Source organism: Aedes albopictus, chromosome 2 (genome assembly GCF_035046485.1).
Source record: "Aedes albopictus strain Foshan chromosome 2, AalbF5, whole genome shotgun sequence".
Lineage (NCBI taxonomy): Eukaryota > Metazoa > Arthropoda > Insecta > Diptera > Culicidae > Aedes > Aedes albopictus.
The window spans coordinates 109710526-109728822 of NC_085137.1; the positions used below are offsets into that span (position 1 = coordinate 109710526).

Here is an 18297-nt window from a genome sequence, read left to right on the forward strand (position 1 = left end):
TCAAGCCCTCAAAAAAAAAAGAGATCCCATGCCGGACGGTTCTGCTGATTCCAGCAATTTGCTTACTTTCCCATCAAACGCAACAAAATTTCCGACGATAGCCCGAGAGAGCGGAAAAAATCAACATTCATAACTCTCATTCATCGTGCTTCGCCGGGTTTTGGAATGCGCGCAAGAACGACGACATCGACGACGACGATGGGCTAAAGCGAACAATCAACCGTATACGGCACACTCAATCAGTAATATCCATCCAGTATGGAGCATTGAGAGCGAAAAAAAAAATATATTAATGTAAAACTACGCACACAGGAAGATCGCGCACAGCATAAACAGAGTTCATATATTAAACCTACATACACAACGGGCTCATTGAAACGACTAATTTTTGCTGCCACACCACCACCAGTTTCCGCCTGCACTCCTCGAAAACTGCCGCCGCCGCCGGGTAAAATGGAGATTGCGACTTTTTCACCCATTTTTATTCACAACTTAAAAGGTAAGCCGGGTACAATACGTCCGAGCACGTGCAATACTTCACCTAGGTAAATGTCGGCTGATACGTAATAGCCAGGTATTGTGTGTTCGCTGTAACGTTGCAAGTCCAGCTTAAAAATAAATGAGATTTGGTTTGGTTTAATTAAAAGTGACATAACTGATCATCAGTAAAGCGTTATCAGGATAAAATTTGACGAATTTTATCTTAAGTTACCCTGTTTTTTTTCCTGTTTTCTAGTGATTTTGTTATAAACCATGTGCTTCCAATAAACTTTTAAAATAAATGGAGACGCTTGGTTAATTTTAATATGCTCCTCATACGGTATGGCATTTAAGTCCATTAAATTTACCCAATAATTGAATGGGAGTAGTGTCACCAACGAGCAGAGCTGCCAGATGATTGTTTTCTTTTCAATCTGTACGACTGTCAAAAAGTCTATATCTCATACAAAATACATATAATAACACTGTATCTCTCATAAAAATAAATATTTCCGCTAGCCTAAAAAATATGTATTTCATACAAAACACAATCTGCACTTGGCCATCCCTTATTTTGCAAAAATTGGAAATGTTTTAAGTTCGTAAGCGGAAATGATCGTTTTAGCTAAGAAATGATCGTGTCAAAATTTGAAGTCCGTATCTCAAGGCTAAGTGGTCCCTCAAGGGGCCTAAAGTTGTCAAAAATAGTATGGGACCAAAAAACATGAATTTTTTTTTCGACGAAAAAATACGCTATTCAACTAAAAGCGGTGATTTTGGGAACCTAAAGGGCTGAAAATGTGCTTAGAATTGAGATTTCACTACTCGTTTTTGAGTTATTGAACAAAATAGGATAGGTTTCCCTCGGAATTTAAAAAAATAGTCAATAATGCTGATTTTTCGGTTGCTTGTTGTCAATAACTCAGAAACGAGTAGATATATCGCAAATCATCGGTTTTAGTATTTAGAATAGCGTATTTTTTTTCGTCGAAAAAAATTTCATGTTTTTTTGGTCCCATACCATTTTTGGCAACTTTAGGCCCCTTGAGGGACCACTTAGCCTTGTGATACGGACTTCAAATTTTGACAAGATCATTTCTTAGCTGAAACGATCATTTTCCACTAACGAACTTATAACATTTCTTTCTTTTTGCAAAATAAGGAACGGCCTAATCTGCACGAATCTGTATAATACAGATAAGTCTGTATATGCAGTTTCTGTGTACGAGGCTGAATTGAGTAATGATGCCCGTTTTGTTCTGGTTCCCCTGTCAAGTTTTCGGTCATTCCGCGTGAAATTGTTTGCAAGCAGGGAGTCAGACGGTCGTACACAAATTACGTCACGCCATTACGGGGGTTTTTGTACAACGTGACGACCCTTTACAAAAAAATTGAAGTCCCATACAAAAAGTGTGACATAAGGGGGGGGGGGGGGGGGGGGGAGGGTTTTAAAAAGGTCGATTTTTTCGTGACATAATTTGTGTATCACCCCTAGTTAACCCTCGAGCAGTCGCGTCTTTGACTATCTGCAGCGACGCCACGCTCACGCTGTGTATCACAAGCGTGCATTTTTCATGGTGCATGTACTCAGTACACGACGCAACCGCTCCCGGGTTAATATTTTAGAGAACCATTCAACGGATATAGCTGAAAATACATCATGAAGTCATTGCCAACATCGGGATGCATTTTCAGCCATATCCGTTAAACGGTTCCTTAACCCTCAACAGGATACCTAGAATAAAGGTCCGATGTGGGACCCTGGGGTCCATTGGACCCCAACATATATTCTCGCGTATCTCGTGATCCTTATTTTTTAAAAGAGTGATGTTTTCAGCAAAGATATTGGGTAAGTCAATGCCTATTTAGTTATGGAAAATTTAGTTCGGGAAATTTCCGCTAGGCGGCGCTAGAGAGCATTCATAGTGCCTCTAATAAATACAGTGGAACGTACCTAAGCAAGCGGAGAAGACGTACAGAACAATAGGGTAAATCGCACTTTTGTGGATGAGTAAATATACACATATGTCTGTCGGCCCAAAAAGGTTCGTTCAAATATTACGTAACGCTATGGGAGAGCAAGAAAGTTTAGCGCTGTGTTACGCTTTTTACAAAATTTCACAATTTCGTAATCAAAATTTGATGCGTGTGATAGGGGGAAGTACTAAAATTTGCAAATTTGGCGTTACGTATTATTTGAATGAACCCAAAACAGACAGCACAGATAAACAGACGTAACACTAATGAATTTAACATCTCCCATATCACAAGATCCTGATAACTTATACAGTTGGTGTCTTCGCAAAAGTCGTTTGATTTGATATCCCACCACTAGGTGGAGCTGATGAGCATAAAACTTTTTCTATCTCAGGATCCTGATGAGTTCCTGAAACAATCCTGGGTGGAATTCCTGAAGAAAATTCGGAGGAATTTCAAGCTTTCCTAGGTAAATTCATGGAGGAATCTTGAGAGGAATGACTGAATGAATCCCTGTGTTAATTTCTGCAAAAAAATCCCGGGAGGAGTTCTTTTAGAAATTTTGGAATCTCAGAATCGTATGGGTATCCCTGGAGCAATTGTCGATGGAATTATTTGTGTCAATTCTGTAGAACTCCTGAAGCAACAACTGGAACATCCTTCAAGGCATCATGAGGGAATCCTTAAGAAATTCCTGAATCCCCGGAGGAATTTGTAGGAAAATACCGTTAGAAATTCTGGTAGGGATCAACCAGGCTTTTTTTTTTCAAGATTCACCCCATCGCCACCTGGTAGGAGAATTTCGCTCTAATAATTACGGGCAATACATATTTAGCTAGACGAAAATCTTTGCAGAAAACGATAAAATTATATCTTAACGTTGAACTGAGATATCAAAGAAAAAAACTTATTGTACAAAAGCGCCATCTAGTGAAATAATTTCCAAACAAAGATTATTGATATTGAAAAGTTACATTCATATGAGTAATTCAGCCGAAGACATCAACGTCGATTTTTTTTTTAATGAGACATCAACGTTACAAATGTATATTACTTTTTGAAATGGTTCGAAAGTCTTTTCAATATGTAATCTTTGCACCTACATTAGCGCTACCTGGTGAGTCAATTCAGAAATAAATTATCCACCAAATAGGAAGTATTGGTATTGTTAATGTAAGTAAATACACATATTGTGTCAAGACATATTGTATCAAAACATTCACCTCAAAGAAGTTTCCTTTTTTGGGGTATCTAAAATGCTGGACAACATAAAAATATTTTTTTATTCCCCAATAGTTCTTGAAGTATTACACACTTTTGCTGAAGACACAAACATTCTATACATTCAGAATGTTAAGATAAGCTAGATATAACTTTCACACCGTAATTTTAATGCACACTAGCGCCATCTACTGGGCTAATTTCGATGCAATTTAACTATCGTAAGATTGCCCTTGATCTATTCAACAATTTTGTCGAAGACAGCATTATTCTAGAAAGTCACGATCGAAAGATACAATCATTTGTACCGTGGGGTCCAATGGACCCCAGGGGTACAAAATCGCCCGGTTCAACTTTTGCATCGAAAATAATCCATAGAAAGCCATGAAACTATTGGTATTGGCTGATATTTCAATCCAAACTTTATTGCGACCACGTCAAAGTGTATTTTAATTTAAATGCTAATTCTACACTTACGTCTCGTATAGTTTTCAGAATTTCTTTCTGTGTATGTACTCTAACTATCTTTTTCTTCTTCTTTATGGCTCTACGTCCCCACCAGGGATGCCAGATTATTTTCATCAAAAATCTGAATCAATACAGATTTTTCTGTATCGCCGTTTTTCAGGGTATAGCAGACACCGAGAGTCCTAAATTTCAAAAGAAACTAACAAAAATGTACTACTTTTTGGCGGTTTAAAACTTTTACTGGTTGTTATTTTTCTAAAACATGTGTCAAAATGTACAATTTTCATAAATTTTTTAGAGTTTAAGCAGAAATTTATAAAGTTTCCTTTAAATTTATTGAAAATAACTTCAATGTTTATGCGTTCTGGAGAAATCTGTATCAAACATCAAAAATCTGTATTTTTCTGTACTCTGTATCTTGTCTGTATAGTATGTAGGTAAAAAATCTGTATAATACAGAGAAATCTGTATATTTGGCATCTCTGGTCCCCACTGACACTTGGCCTGCCTCTGTTCAACTTAGTGTTCTTTGAGCACTTCCACAGTTATTAATTGGAGGGCTTTCTTTGCCAGCCATTGCATGAATTAGTATATTGTGAGGCAAGCACAATGATACACTATGCCCAGGGAGTCGAGAAAATTTTCCCGACCGGAACGGGAATCGAACCCGCCATCTCCGGATTGGCGATCCATAGCCTTAACCACTAGGCAAACTGGAGACTCCAACTATCTTGTCCCTAATCATTCAGACCTGTGTAGATGAAATTTAAAATCATATTCTCACATCTAAATTATAGAACAACCTGTTTTGCCTCAAACTTCCATGTTTTCTGTGTTTTCATAACACATATGTTACAATACTCTACAGGTTCAAAATTTTAAAAAAATGAGCTACATATTTCAATTTTAAATAATCTGAAGCCAAATAAAATTTAAAACTAATCACAAAACAAAGGTCATGTAAAATTAAAGTATTAAAGGAATGCAAGATTTAATACACATTTGCATCGGATATCGTGTAAAATTACATCAAGATCGTTTAAATTTGAACTAACATAACCGAATGAAGTCCACGATGGATACGCGATGTTTATCGGAAATTTACACGTTAATTAAGTGTGGAATTACATGTTATTTTGTGCACTAAATCGACTATTTCCCCTATGTACATGATTAATCACTGAATTTTACAAGGATGTTTTATTTCTGTGATGTTTTGAGGGTATAAAACAGGCGCTCGAAGGTATCTATTGTCCATGGAAGTGATTCTACTCATATAAACCCTAATTAATCCACCTAGCGGTGATGGCGCCTTTCTCGTGCCTTCGAAACTTAAGCGAAATGTAGATGTATATCGCACTTTCATACAATTAACAGAAATCCATTTCATAACGCCAGAAATCATATCATTTATCTGGCTTTTAATGATTGAGTCTCAAACTACCATCTTGGATATTCTAGTCGCCATTTTTGGAATCCAGACATCATCCCCATACCAAGTGTAACAATAATGCATTGTTTCAGGCCCTAAAACTCCATTAAACAACCGCGGAATTCGGAGCCACCATCTTAAATTTTAGATCGCCATCTTGGATATCCTGATCGCCATTTTGAACTCTCTAAACCAAATAAACCAATATTGCCGCCATCTTGAAACTGAAGCCGCCATCTTGGATTCGAGATCGCCATCTCGTACATTCTGGTCGCCATTTTTTGTCTCCGGACATTTTCCTCATACCTAGTATACCCATATTGCATGGTTTTAGAGCCTTAAACATCTTTAAACGTACGCCATCTTGAATTTGAAGCCACCATCTTGGGTTTTAGACCGCCATTTTGGATATTCTAGTCGCCATTTTAGGAGTCCAGACATCTTCCCCATATCAAATATTCCCATATAGCATGCTTTAAGAGCCTAAATCTCTATTAAGCAGCCGCCATCTTGAATTTGAGCCGCCACATTGAACATTTGGCTGCCATCTTGAATTTTGGGCCGACATCGTGGAGCTTCTGGTCTCCAGTGTTGATTTCCGCACAAAACTCGTCAACCATTCTAAAGGTTACATAAATCGCCGCAGTTTGATTGATCGCATGATGGGGCTAGTTCAGTTTTATATACGGCCAATTCTACCGGTGCTGGTCTGGCCATAACTCCGGAGCGCCTTGGCCGATCTGGACCATTTTTGAAAGCAAACAATTGGGTTTTTAAATTAAGAAAAATTTAGTGATTTTTTGATTTTATACAAAAGAGCACCTTTTTCTGAACCACCATGATTTTTTTCAGATTTTTAGAACTTTATTTTGGTACCTAAAATCGCGTTCGAAGAGGTTTTTCTAAATCACCTTTTGACAGCAGGCCAACTGCTTGACAGCTCCGCCCAGTACAAAATGCGACGAGGGGTGATTCGACAAATCGCTCCCATACAAACTTCATAGTGATTTTTGAATGGGTTCCCGGGCACCCAAATTCATGAAAATTTGGATTTCGGCTCAGTTTTGCATGCAGATTCTGAATATGGAATTATCTCAACGCCGCTAAAGAAGCCAATTCCGGCCCGATTCAAGCTACTAACAAAGTCAAAAACATGTAAAGTTCAATTACTACGTAACGGTTGAGATTTGACCATATGCGTTAAACATTTTTTCACCAGTCTGAACCTGTTTGCTTGCTAACGTTCAGAAAGTTATCAAAAAATCGAGCTTTGCTGTGTCGCATACATAGGTCCAGTTCAATTTCATATTTGGCCACTTTCGGAGGGACACCCGGAACTGGTTACGGCACTACCGGCTGTCCCTAATGTGGTCCTAACCTATTTCCTTAATAACCAGTAATCAGGTTATCAGAAAAGCCGTTATTTGTTGTATCGCATGCATGGTTTTGGTACTCTTTTATATTTGGCCACATCCGTCGGGGCCCCCGGAGCCGGTTCCGAACAACTACCGGTTCAGATATAGTCTGATACTGTTTTCCTGCTAACCGTTCATCAGGTTATTGAAAATGCCGCAGTTTGATGTGTCGCATGCATCGCCCAGAACCGGTTCCGGAACACTACCGGTTCAGATATGGTCTGATACTGTTTTCCTGCTTACCGTTCATAAGATTATCGAAAATGCCGCAGTTTGATGTGTCGCATGCATCGATTTGGTACTCGTTTATATTTGACCACTTCCGGCGAAGCATCCGGAACCGGTTTCAAAACACTACCGGCTCAGATATGGTCTGATACTGTTTTGCTGCTAACCGTTCATCAGATTATCGGAAAAGCCGCTGTTTGATGTGTCGCATGCATAGGTTATGTTCAATTTGATATTTGGCCACTTCCGGCGGGACACCCAGAACCGGTTCCGGAACACTACCGGTTCAGATATGGTCTGAGACTATTTTCCTGCTTACCGTTCATCAGATAATCGTAAATGCCGTGGTTTAATGGGTCGCATGCATGGGTTTGGTGCATTTTCATGTCTGGCCCCTCCCAGGGGTACCGATCCGGAGCACCTAAATGGCCATAACTCCGGAACGGCTGGGCCGATCCGAACCATTTTCAATAGGAAACAATGGGACCACATGCCGCGTCGAATGAACCGTCGGTCATTAAAATCGGTTGAGGTTTACTGCCAAAAACTGATGTGAGTTTATTTGTACACACACATACACACACACATACATACATACACACACACAGACATCACCTCAATTCGTCGAGCTGAGTCGATTGGTATATGTGACTCGACCCTCCGGGCCTTCTATCAAAAAGTCATTTTTGGAGTGAACATATAGCCTTTCCAGTACACTTAGTGTACGAGAAAGGCAAAAAATAAATCAATCCGTTTGAAATTGACTTAGTTATAGCGGCAAGTGCCCAAAATAGGTACACCTGCCCAAATGGTACAAGGCCCTATTTGGCATTGTCATATATTAGTAATTCTTGCTAAATAACGAATAACCACTATCTCGCTAGCTTGTTACCATCGAAATCTTTTGTCTCCAAAAATATGTATGGTTGATTCAAAAGACAATATTTTGAGCAATAGACATTGTGTATGTCCATTTGCATAAATGTCCAAAAAAAATCAAAAAGTACAGAAATTCATTCAGAAGAATGAATTGCTTTACCAATTGGGGTTTTAAACTTCGAAAGAGGTGTTTTTCTCGATTTTATACGAAAGAGCACCTTTTTCTAAGCCACTATATTCAGAAATTCTTATAAAAAGTCTTTCTGAAAAAAAAAATCCTAAGGAAATTTGTCCGGAGTCTTTCAAAAAATCATCAAAGAATTCTTTCGGAAATTTTCTTCAAGAATTTGTTTCAAAATTCCTCCTATTCTACAAAATCACATAAAGAATTATTTCAAAGCATCTCGCATGATTTACATCCGAAATTCTCCTAAAACTATCCAAGAATTTGAGCAGAAATTCCACCAGGGGTTCTTTGAAAAATTTGTTCAGAGATTCCTTCCAAAATTTCTTTGGACGTTTATTCTGGCATTTCTTCAGAGATTCATTCAAGAAAACTTTCAGCAATGCCTTCAGAAATCAGTCCAGAGTTTTTCAGATACTGTTTCAAAAGTTCCATCAAAAATTTGTACTTGGGTTACTTTAGAATTCTTTCAAGATTTCACAAGAAATTCCCACATCAACTTCCCATTTCTCCAGAAATTCCACTAGGGATTCCACCGGAAGTTTCACAAAGAGTTGTGTATGAGTTTCTGCAGAAACTCCTCCAGGGATGTCTTTAAGAAATCCTTCAGAGGTTTACCCTTTTGTTTTTGGGACTTTTCCATTTCTTTCCGAAAAATTCTTCGAAAATTTCTTCAAGCATTTTCTCTTAAATGATCTTCCAAAGATTGATTCCAAAACTTTCTCCGCGGTTTGCTTTAGAAATTGTTCCTGAGACTTTTTTTGAAAAATTGTTTTTCTGTCAGAAAACCTTCCTGCGATATCTTTAAAAAATCCTCCAAGGACTCTTTTAATAAAAATGAGTATCAGGAATTTTTTGCAAGGATTCCTATGGAAACTGCCCTACGGGTTCCTTCGAATTTTTTTCAAGGGATTCTTTCAGAAGATCTTTCATGGCTTGTATTATAAATTCGACTAAGAATTTCTTCAGAAATAGCTCCAGATCATCCTCCAATGATTTTTTTACAAATTTCTCTAAGGATTACGTAGAAAAAATTCAACAGATTTTCGGTATTTCTTTCATGGACCATCGTAGGAACCATTCAAAAAATCTCCCACGAGTTCCTGAAAAAATCTCTCAGGGATTCATAAAGACATTCTTTCAGGGACTCCTTTGGGAACTCCCCGTAGATTTACTTTATCATACAGGAAATTCTAAAGAAGCTCAGGCAGAAAATTTTCCTTTAAACTTTAGAATGTTGTCCAGAAATTACTCTAAGAACTCCTTAAGAATATCTTGCACGGATGGATAGCTTCCAAAAATGTTGCATCGATGCCTTTAGAAAATACTTCAAGAATTCCTTTCAAAAAATCTTGCATAGACTGTTTCAGAAATTCATCTACGAATATCTTCAGTTTTTTTTTCATGGAGTATTCTCCAGAATTTATCGAAGAATTCATCTAGAAAACCTTCCATGAACTTTCTCAAAAATACTTCAGGGATTTTTTTATAGAAAATGATTCACAGATACATTGAGAATCATAAATTCAGAACACTTTCTAAATTTTCTCATAAGCTTTCTAAAAACTTTTCTCCAAGGATTGCTTTAGAAATACCACAAGAGATTATGAAGGAAATTCCCAAGATTTATTCACATTCATTTTGATATTCCTAGATAATAATTCTCTTCCAGAAATTACTTCAATGATTTCTTAAGAAAGTCTTAGGAAATGCTCCCAAGTATTGCTTATGAAATTTTTCTTCACATTATTTTAGAGATTCTTATTAGGATTCTTATGGAAAGGCTGGAAGACATTCTTGCAGAGATTCCTTCAGAAATTGACACAGAGATTTCATCAGAAATCGCGCCAAATATTTTCTCGGAAATTCTTCCAAGTATACTTCTAGGAATTTCTCTATCGATTTCTCCCGGAATTCATTAAAAAATGTTTTGGATTTTTATTTTGGGATTTCGCCAGGTTTTTTTTTTCAAAAATATCTCAAGAGGTTTTTTAGGAATTCTACCAGGGGTTTTCAGGCGTTTCTTCAGGTTTCCTTTCTAGATTTTTTTTTCAGAAAATCAATATATGTTTTTTTTTTAGAAATTCTTTCAGGAATTCATTTGGAATTTTCTTCAGATTATTTTCAATTCCTACTAAAATTTCGTTAGCGATCGTTTCGGAAATATCTTTAGAGACTTCTTCAATATTCCTGGAATAACTTCAAAAACTTCAGCAGGGATTTCATCAAAAGTTGTTCCATGGATTCTTTCAGAAGATATTCCAGCAGTTCTTACAGGAATTGCCCAAGCGTTTCCTTCAGAGATTCCTCCAGGTATGCATCCATGGAAATGGAACCAGTAAAATGGCGTTGAAATAGGGGAATCTTGACTAAGTAGCTCTGATTTTACCATGACAGCACTGGAAATAGTTTATCACACATTTTCTCAGTAATCTGCCGAAGCATTACACTGACCTTTGGCTCGGTTGCTTAGTTGGAAAAGCGCTTGTCTAGCAAATATGGGTCGTGAGTTCAAATCTCACCTGTGCTGTGGATTTTTTCAGAATTTCACTAATAATTTATCCATCTTTTTCATGTATATGTAGTATGTTGGGTTCATTAAAATATCATTAATCGACCACACGGATTGGTATACCGAAGACTTTACCTTTAAGTCACAAACTGCATAAACTGATGGGATATTAAAAAACATCACGATTAAAAAATGTACATAAAATCGAGGATCTATACAATCGAGGGCCCACTAAATCGCTAAATACCTGTAACTGGGAGTTTACATGACTAAAATTAACTATACATGACACGCAATCCTCATTATTTTTATCTGTGCAGAAAGTACTGTATTTTTCCTTGTTTGATTTGTTTTATTATTTCGTATGTCATTGATCCGTTTTGCAGTAACTTGTTATTTGAATCAAATTTGAGAGCGCTGAAAGATGCAGGAGTTGTGACAATCTTTTCACTGTAATCTTTATCTTCATTATAACGTTATAACACAAACCACAAACACCCGCCCACCCACAAGCATTCAAAAAACATCCCCAAAATAGCATCGTTTGCAAATAAAAAAAAACTCACCATGCAGCAGCTCTATCACCGTCGTCACGTTCTCGTCCTTCTCGTTGTCACCCAAAAATTTGCTAAACTCACTAAATTTCGCCTCTTCCACCTCGCCGATCTTCGTCTTGATCGAATTGTTATTGTTGTTGGTGTTGTTATTGTTGTAAGCGTCACTGTTATTATTCAGGCCACTGCCACACACCCCACCACTGCCGCCGTAGATCCCTCCCCCACCAGTCCGATCCGGCCCGACCCCGCTCGAACTCGCCCCACTATCTTCACTTCGGGCGCGCATGTCCAAGCCACTCTTGATACTTCGCAACAGCTCGGTAAGGCTGTTAGGCCCACCACCGGTGATGGTGGCCGACCCATCCATCGGGCCATCACTTTCCAACTTGATCCTTTTCAGTGTTCCCATCGAAGAAGCTGGGTCAAATTGTGGTCCACTGTCGTCGTACTCTTCGTCCATACTGTTTTCCAGTGACATTTTTATGCTGCGCTTGCGTGCTCTCGTTGTGCACACTAAGATCAGCTCGGTATTTTCCCCATCTTTTTACTGAGTTCTCAACAGCAGATTTAACTCGGTACGCTCGGTTATTTATTTTGCGGATATTCTGTAAATGAGTTACCGAGCTCAGCTCACAAACTGTCAAAAGTTACTGAAGCACGGTAAATATCGTTACTGGTGAACGGTAAATACGATTACCGAGTGTACCGAAATAAATCTGCTGTTGAAAACTCAGTAAAAAGATGGAAAAAATACTGAACTCAGTGAAAAAATTACTGAGCTGGAACATCTGAATCTTAGTGTGTGTGTTATGATTCCGATCGAAAGAAGGGAGTCGAAATAATTTTTCCTTCCCGCTGCCTGCCACCCTCTTTTGGTGGGATCGCCCTGGGTCCACTTACGGTAACTTGCTGGTGGCAACGGCTTGGAAGAGACTTATGGTTGGTTTCGGGATTCCTTCCGTCCGAAGTGTATCACAAATTCGAAACGAATAATTTTGATAAAATATTTTCAGTCATTTTTTTCGAGATCTGAAATGGTAAAAATGAAATGATGGTTATTCGCATGGTACACGATCGTCGATTAGGCTAAGAGAAATTAACATTTTGAGCGAACAAAACAATATTTATGAATCTAACAGATACAATCTCAAAATTAGTTGACTATTCCAAATGGGGATTACCCTTTAATGTGATTGTAAACGTGAAGTAAGGTTTCTCAATGCGTCTTGAAGATACTGTGTTGTGTATTTAAGGGAAATCATCAATCTCAGTGTTTCTCAAACGACTAGGAGGCATCACCCGTTTGGGGCTGAAGAATAATATGTTTAACCCCCTGGTAAGATAAGTAGAAAGCTGAATCTATTAGGCATTTTAAGGAGATACATACATTGAGAGTGGTCGAAAAGTATAATAGCTAGATAAACACATTACAAATTTCATAAAGATAGGTGCATTAAAACAAAAGTTACAGCCCTTTGTAGCGCCCACCCTCCATAAGGACAAAGCAAAGTGCGAAACTTATAAAGCGATTATCTCAAAATTATGTTTTGAAAAGTGCCGTTACGGCGATCAAGATATTTTAAAAACCGAATTGAAAATTTTTTCAATTGTTCGTATTAAAAATATTCAGGAGAACGGTTCACTTTAACGAATAAAAAATCCGCAACAAAAATCCACGTTGAACTATAAAGTCGTTGTTTTTGGTGTAAAATGTTTAAACAAAGTTGACAACTATGCATTTATTTATGAAAAGTGAACTATTCAGTACATCGAGATTTGAAATACCGTTGTTACGGGTGATATTGGACCTAGAGGGTCACATTGGTCCATCGATCCCACGGATTCAATAAAAGTCAGAGAACCCAACAGTGAATACAAAGAATCTTAGAATTATGTAGTCTAGTATTTTAGCACACAATATGCATTCCCGTCGTGTTCTGAACGTGCGGAATAGTGGTACAATGTACCCCACTTTGGCACAATGACACCCCGCACGACGGTACGAACAATTTATTAAAAAGTGTTCAAATCAGTCAACTAGGTTTCAAGAATCGTGAAAACTTTTCAAAAACATCATTTCGAAAGAATCGCGTTCAAATTTTCGCGCTTTGCCTTGGGCGCTACAATACGCTGTAACTTTCGTTATAGTGCTCCCCAATGTTTATGAAATATTAAATGTGTATTGTCTAGTCTACAATTCAAACAAAGGGTTCATAGAAAAACATCGACGCGGAAGGGCGCTGAACGTTTCAAAAACATCAGAAGGGGCATGAGAAGCACATTACATTGAATTCTCCTGGACCACACTTAAAACTCCATGACACTCTTAAAACCCCTCGTGAAACTTCGCAGAAAACCTCGTAAGCCATCATAAAATTTTCCTGAAATTTCCTGAAACCTTCTTATGGAAACATAGAGTCATTGGATCTAGATTACAGTGGCTCTAGCTTGTATGGTAAAAACCAAATGTCAAAAAGTTCGATGGGCCCCCTTCATATTTCGTTCTATAGGACGCCACGATGCTCTGGTCAAATTTTCAGCTCAATCCGTTAACATTTGGGCGGCGCTAAACTCGTGCTAAACTCGTTTGTATGAGAGTTTATATAGGAAAACATCGTTTTTTTGCATTTTTCTCGTGAAGGGCACTATTTTTTTCTGAAACTACATAATCATTTATATAGAAATATAGCCTAGGATACACCAAAAATTCCCGCCGCAGCTGTCAGGAAAAGTTTTCGGCTGTGCCACTGGGCGTTGCATGCTAGTCCGTTGTCTAGTGTCGTGCTTCCTTCAAAGAGCGAATAGCTCACTGGAAGCATTGAACGTGTCCGTGTCTTTAAAAAAAAACTTTGTTGAGGACCGCAACGTGATCAGACACTTGTTAAAAATTCTATAGCCTAGACGATACATGTCCGTTCAATGAGATTTTATTGCTTTTGTTATTTACATGTTAAATGTTAAGCACCACCAGATGGTCTATCTTTTCACAGAAGCCTCGGATGACTTTGCGGTCTTGTACAAAGTTTTTCGGCACAAGTAAGGCTATAGTCCTTTATAAACGGTTATGTGATTTAAGAAAAAATAGTGCGTATCACGAGAAAAATTCAAAAAACGATGTTTGTGCTGTCGGTTCAATGTTAGTTTGATAATCTCCTTAAAGTAAAGATCATGAGATCTACAAGCGAAATCAGTGTGGACTGTGGAGCGCCTCTGGAATTCATGTAGCTGAAAGCATTCAACATGTATTATCAAAAACTGAAGCCCCCTGAAACACTTCGGATATCGTACAAGCTAGTTTGAGAATCTCTAAAAACAACATTGAGTAAGTCATCGGATTTGTAAGCGTAATCAGGGGAACGCCTCTGGAATTCCCCTGTAGCTAAAAGCATTCAAAATGAATTATCAAAAACTGTAGGACTCCTGAAATCCCTCGGACCTCCTACAACGCATCTGAAAACATATGAAACCTCAGGAAACGCCACTGTTACGCTTCATAAACCCACTGAAAACCCTCTGAAACTTCCTTAAATGCCTCCCAAAAACCGCATGAAACCCCCTCGGACCCCTTGTAACGCATCTGAGACTCTCCAAAACCCCCAAAAAAGTCCATCTGAATCTACCTAAAGTGACTCCAAAAAATGTACCGCCGACCCCATGTACCGCATCTGGGACCCTCTGAAGCTCCCGAAAACACACCCGAAGTACCTCCGGAACACGGTGAATAGGGGAGACTGGGTAGACTTGATCCCTTTTTCTTAATTTACTTGTAACTTTAACCCTCAAAGCCCCAGGACAAACTTTTTATTTGTAATCGGCTGATACTCAGAATTTGCAAAATATAAATATAAGTGATTTTCACTATGATCGATGGCAAGAGTTGTACTTCATGTAAGGGTAGTTGTCAAACCGGAAGTCCATGCTTGAACCTGATTTTGCACCGGAAATAAGTGTTCCCTGGTGCTATGTTTGGCGATATGTTCTGCAACTGCCTTTTGACTACTTTTTCAATAAATAGCTGTTTATTCTCGGTAGATCAATCCAAGTGGAATCTAAATCTGGCCTTGAATTTTTTAGCGAATCGTGCTTTTACAAACTGGAAGCAATTTTGGAAATTGGGACAGACACCGATAAACGCCTAAAAGTACGCAATGGTCTAGTAATAATTCGTTGGCTAAAAGTATGGCCCGTGTTTGAATTTTAGGTGGATTAATCACATGAGTGCTACTTTTAAAAGAAGGGCTCGAATATACAAAACAAATTCTTCATAGACACCAAACTTCTAAAATTATCTTTTCTGGTCCAAAATGATTACGATCACGAAATCGGGTCTCAGTTCTACCGGAAGTACACTCCTGGAACCAAGTTTCAGATGCAACTCATGCTAGAAAGCAGCCTCAGGTTTGTGTTCTTGCGTTGACCTACCATTTCAAGTTGTTAAAGATTTCAGAATTATTATAAAATACAAGATTCATAGACGAATCGCCAAAACATTGCACCTGGGAACAGTTATTTCCAGTGCAAAAACAGGTTCAAACATAGACATCCGGTTTGACAACTACTCTTACATGAAGTACAATTCTTACCATCGATCATATCTTACAGATCCTGAGTATCAGACGATTAAAAATAAGAAGTTTGTCCTGGGACTTTGAGGGTTAAGGAAAACACTAAAGTAGATCCGATTTCCGTACAGAATGACAGATAAACATCTATTGCAAGTTTATACACAACAGAGAGCCTTTAAATTATTGTTAAAGTTTTCAAAACTGTGTTTTTATGGAGGCATTTCTTATGAAGTATTTTATTAAAAATGGGTGATACTTGATCAAGTTTTCTTGTATTTTCGATGAATATGGTGTATTTGAAATTGTAAGATTTCCTTAAATTTTTAAGGGTAAGCCGAATTTTTAAAATGGAGGGACTTGTTCCCCCATGATTTGTACTAAAATAATAATTGTTCGACACATTTTATCGTTGAATATACTAGAATTCCATGTAAATAGAGGCTTCCGAAAAGAATTTTAATTTCCACATGTATAATGTTTGTGAAATTCTCGAGAGATCAAGTCTCCCCATTTCAGTGCTGTGAATAGTAAGCTGCATTATTTAAAATATGTTTATTACAGCCTTATTTCCTAGTGTAGAATTACCGTTAAGTTAAGATACACATAAATAAAAAACAAAACAAAAAAGCCTTACTTCGATAAATACGTTTTATAGTATTTTATTTGAACTACGTGCTGTGAAACTTTGTCTCGATTTGGTTCAATTTTCACAAAGTTATTGAGATTTTTCGGAATCGCCTAAAAAGTTTCTGAAGGACTGAAAGCAAACCATAAACCATTAAAAAATAATGCAATGTACAATCGAAATCACTTGTAACCAAAACATAGTCGATTGTAGAGGAGTAGTTTAGGAAAAAAATATGCTAGAAGAAAATTGTTTTGATGCCAAGAAAATATGGTGGGAACAAGTCTCCCCAGGGATCAAGTCTCCTCAGTCTCCCCTACTCTCTGAAGCTGCCTAAAATGCATCTTAAAACCTGAAATTTCCTCGGACCCCCTATAACATTTTTGAGACCCTTCAAAACCCCTGAAGACGGCCATGTTATGTCCCCGAAACTCGCTGAAAGAATTTTCAGGATTTTCAGACACATCCTAAAATACCTTCGAAATTCTCCTAAAACCCTATCACTCTCACGCCGGGGCCCGTGGCGCAATTGGTCACACCTTTGCTTCATAAGCAGATGTTCATGGGTTTGATCCCAGCCCCGGTACTTTCGTCAGTTGCTCTTCCCTCTGAGAGCAACTGACACCGACCCTCTTCTGAGCCCTTGGCTTAAACGAAGCCGGATACTTGAACATCGGCGAACCGGCAACTCATAATGGATCCCCAATCGGACTGGAAAAGAAACAAAAACCACACATCAACATCCTCGTGCTCATCATTCTACCATGATAGGGTAAAAAGTGAAAGCAGCGCAACGGCAACCAGTTCGCTATAGTACAATTAGAATAGAATGCATTTAGGCGCTGTACAAAATGTAAGTACAGCTTCCAATTGGAATCGCTCACGCAGTGCCCTATTGGACCAAAGAGCTGAAAATTAGGTTAAGTGATTGAAGAATTTAAAAAAACCCCTCTCGGACCCCATCTAAGGTACCTGAGACTCTCCGAGATACCGCAAATGCCCCTGAAGCCACCTGTAACGCATCTGAATGGTCCAGAAATGCCTTGACGTGCCTTGAAACGCCTTTGAACTCCTCTCTCCTCTTAAAGCTCCCTTGAAAGCCCACTGTAACTTCGTATGCCTCCCCTTAATCCTCCTAGCCACTCGCTTCTTAAACTTCTTTGCAACCTTGAATAATAAACCTTGGTGATAAACTGGATCCGTTTAGGTAAACATTCTATTTAGGCAGTCCCGTCTTATTACCGAAATAGAGGTTTCAGTGTACTTTAAAAAACCGATTAAATCGTACTTCTCTTTTGAAACCCCAAGCAATCAGAAATCCAGATAAGAGGGTACTTTAAAAGCTAATAACCGTGTTAGAGCGCGCTCGTTGGCCTTGAAGTAAGCTTCATTTTTAAGTAACTTTGGAACTTGAAAGTTCACATGAAGTAGTCGAACAGCCTTCTGACGAAAATTTCTTAAAATGAATGTCGAATCAAAACTGTATCTTTCAGGTTTATCACATAGCATTTTGGGCTGACAAAATTGGGAATCTGACAAAATCGGGACACTATTCTGAGCTTGTCACAGACAGTAGCAGCAAGTGAGGGGTCCAGGAGGGGCTGCTTTGTGGTAAAAAATAGGGCACAGAAAAAAAATATGATTCTAAAGTTATAATGTTTTTTTTTGCATTTTTTCAGCGAACCTATTTAATCTTTTACTACTACTTCTTCGTCTTTATCTTCTTGTCATAACATCCCTACTGGAACATATCC

The 18297-nt window shown here is 38.2% G+C and overlaps 1 non-coding gene across 1 annotated transcript in view; it reads right to left on the reverse strand.

Moving 5' to 3' along the window:
* LOC109420555 (uncharacterized) overlaps nucleotides 1-11856 on the reverse strand; it is a 77950-nt gene extending 66094 nt beyond the window's left edge. Inside the window, exon 1 of the transcript XR_003892122.2 lies at nucleotides 11363-11856. This is a non-coding gene — a transcript (uncharacterized LOC109420555). The remainder of the gene's footprint in view (nucleotides 1-11362) is intronic.
* Between the last annotated feature and the right edge of the window lie 6441 nt (nucleotides 11857-18297).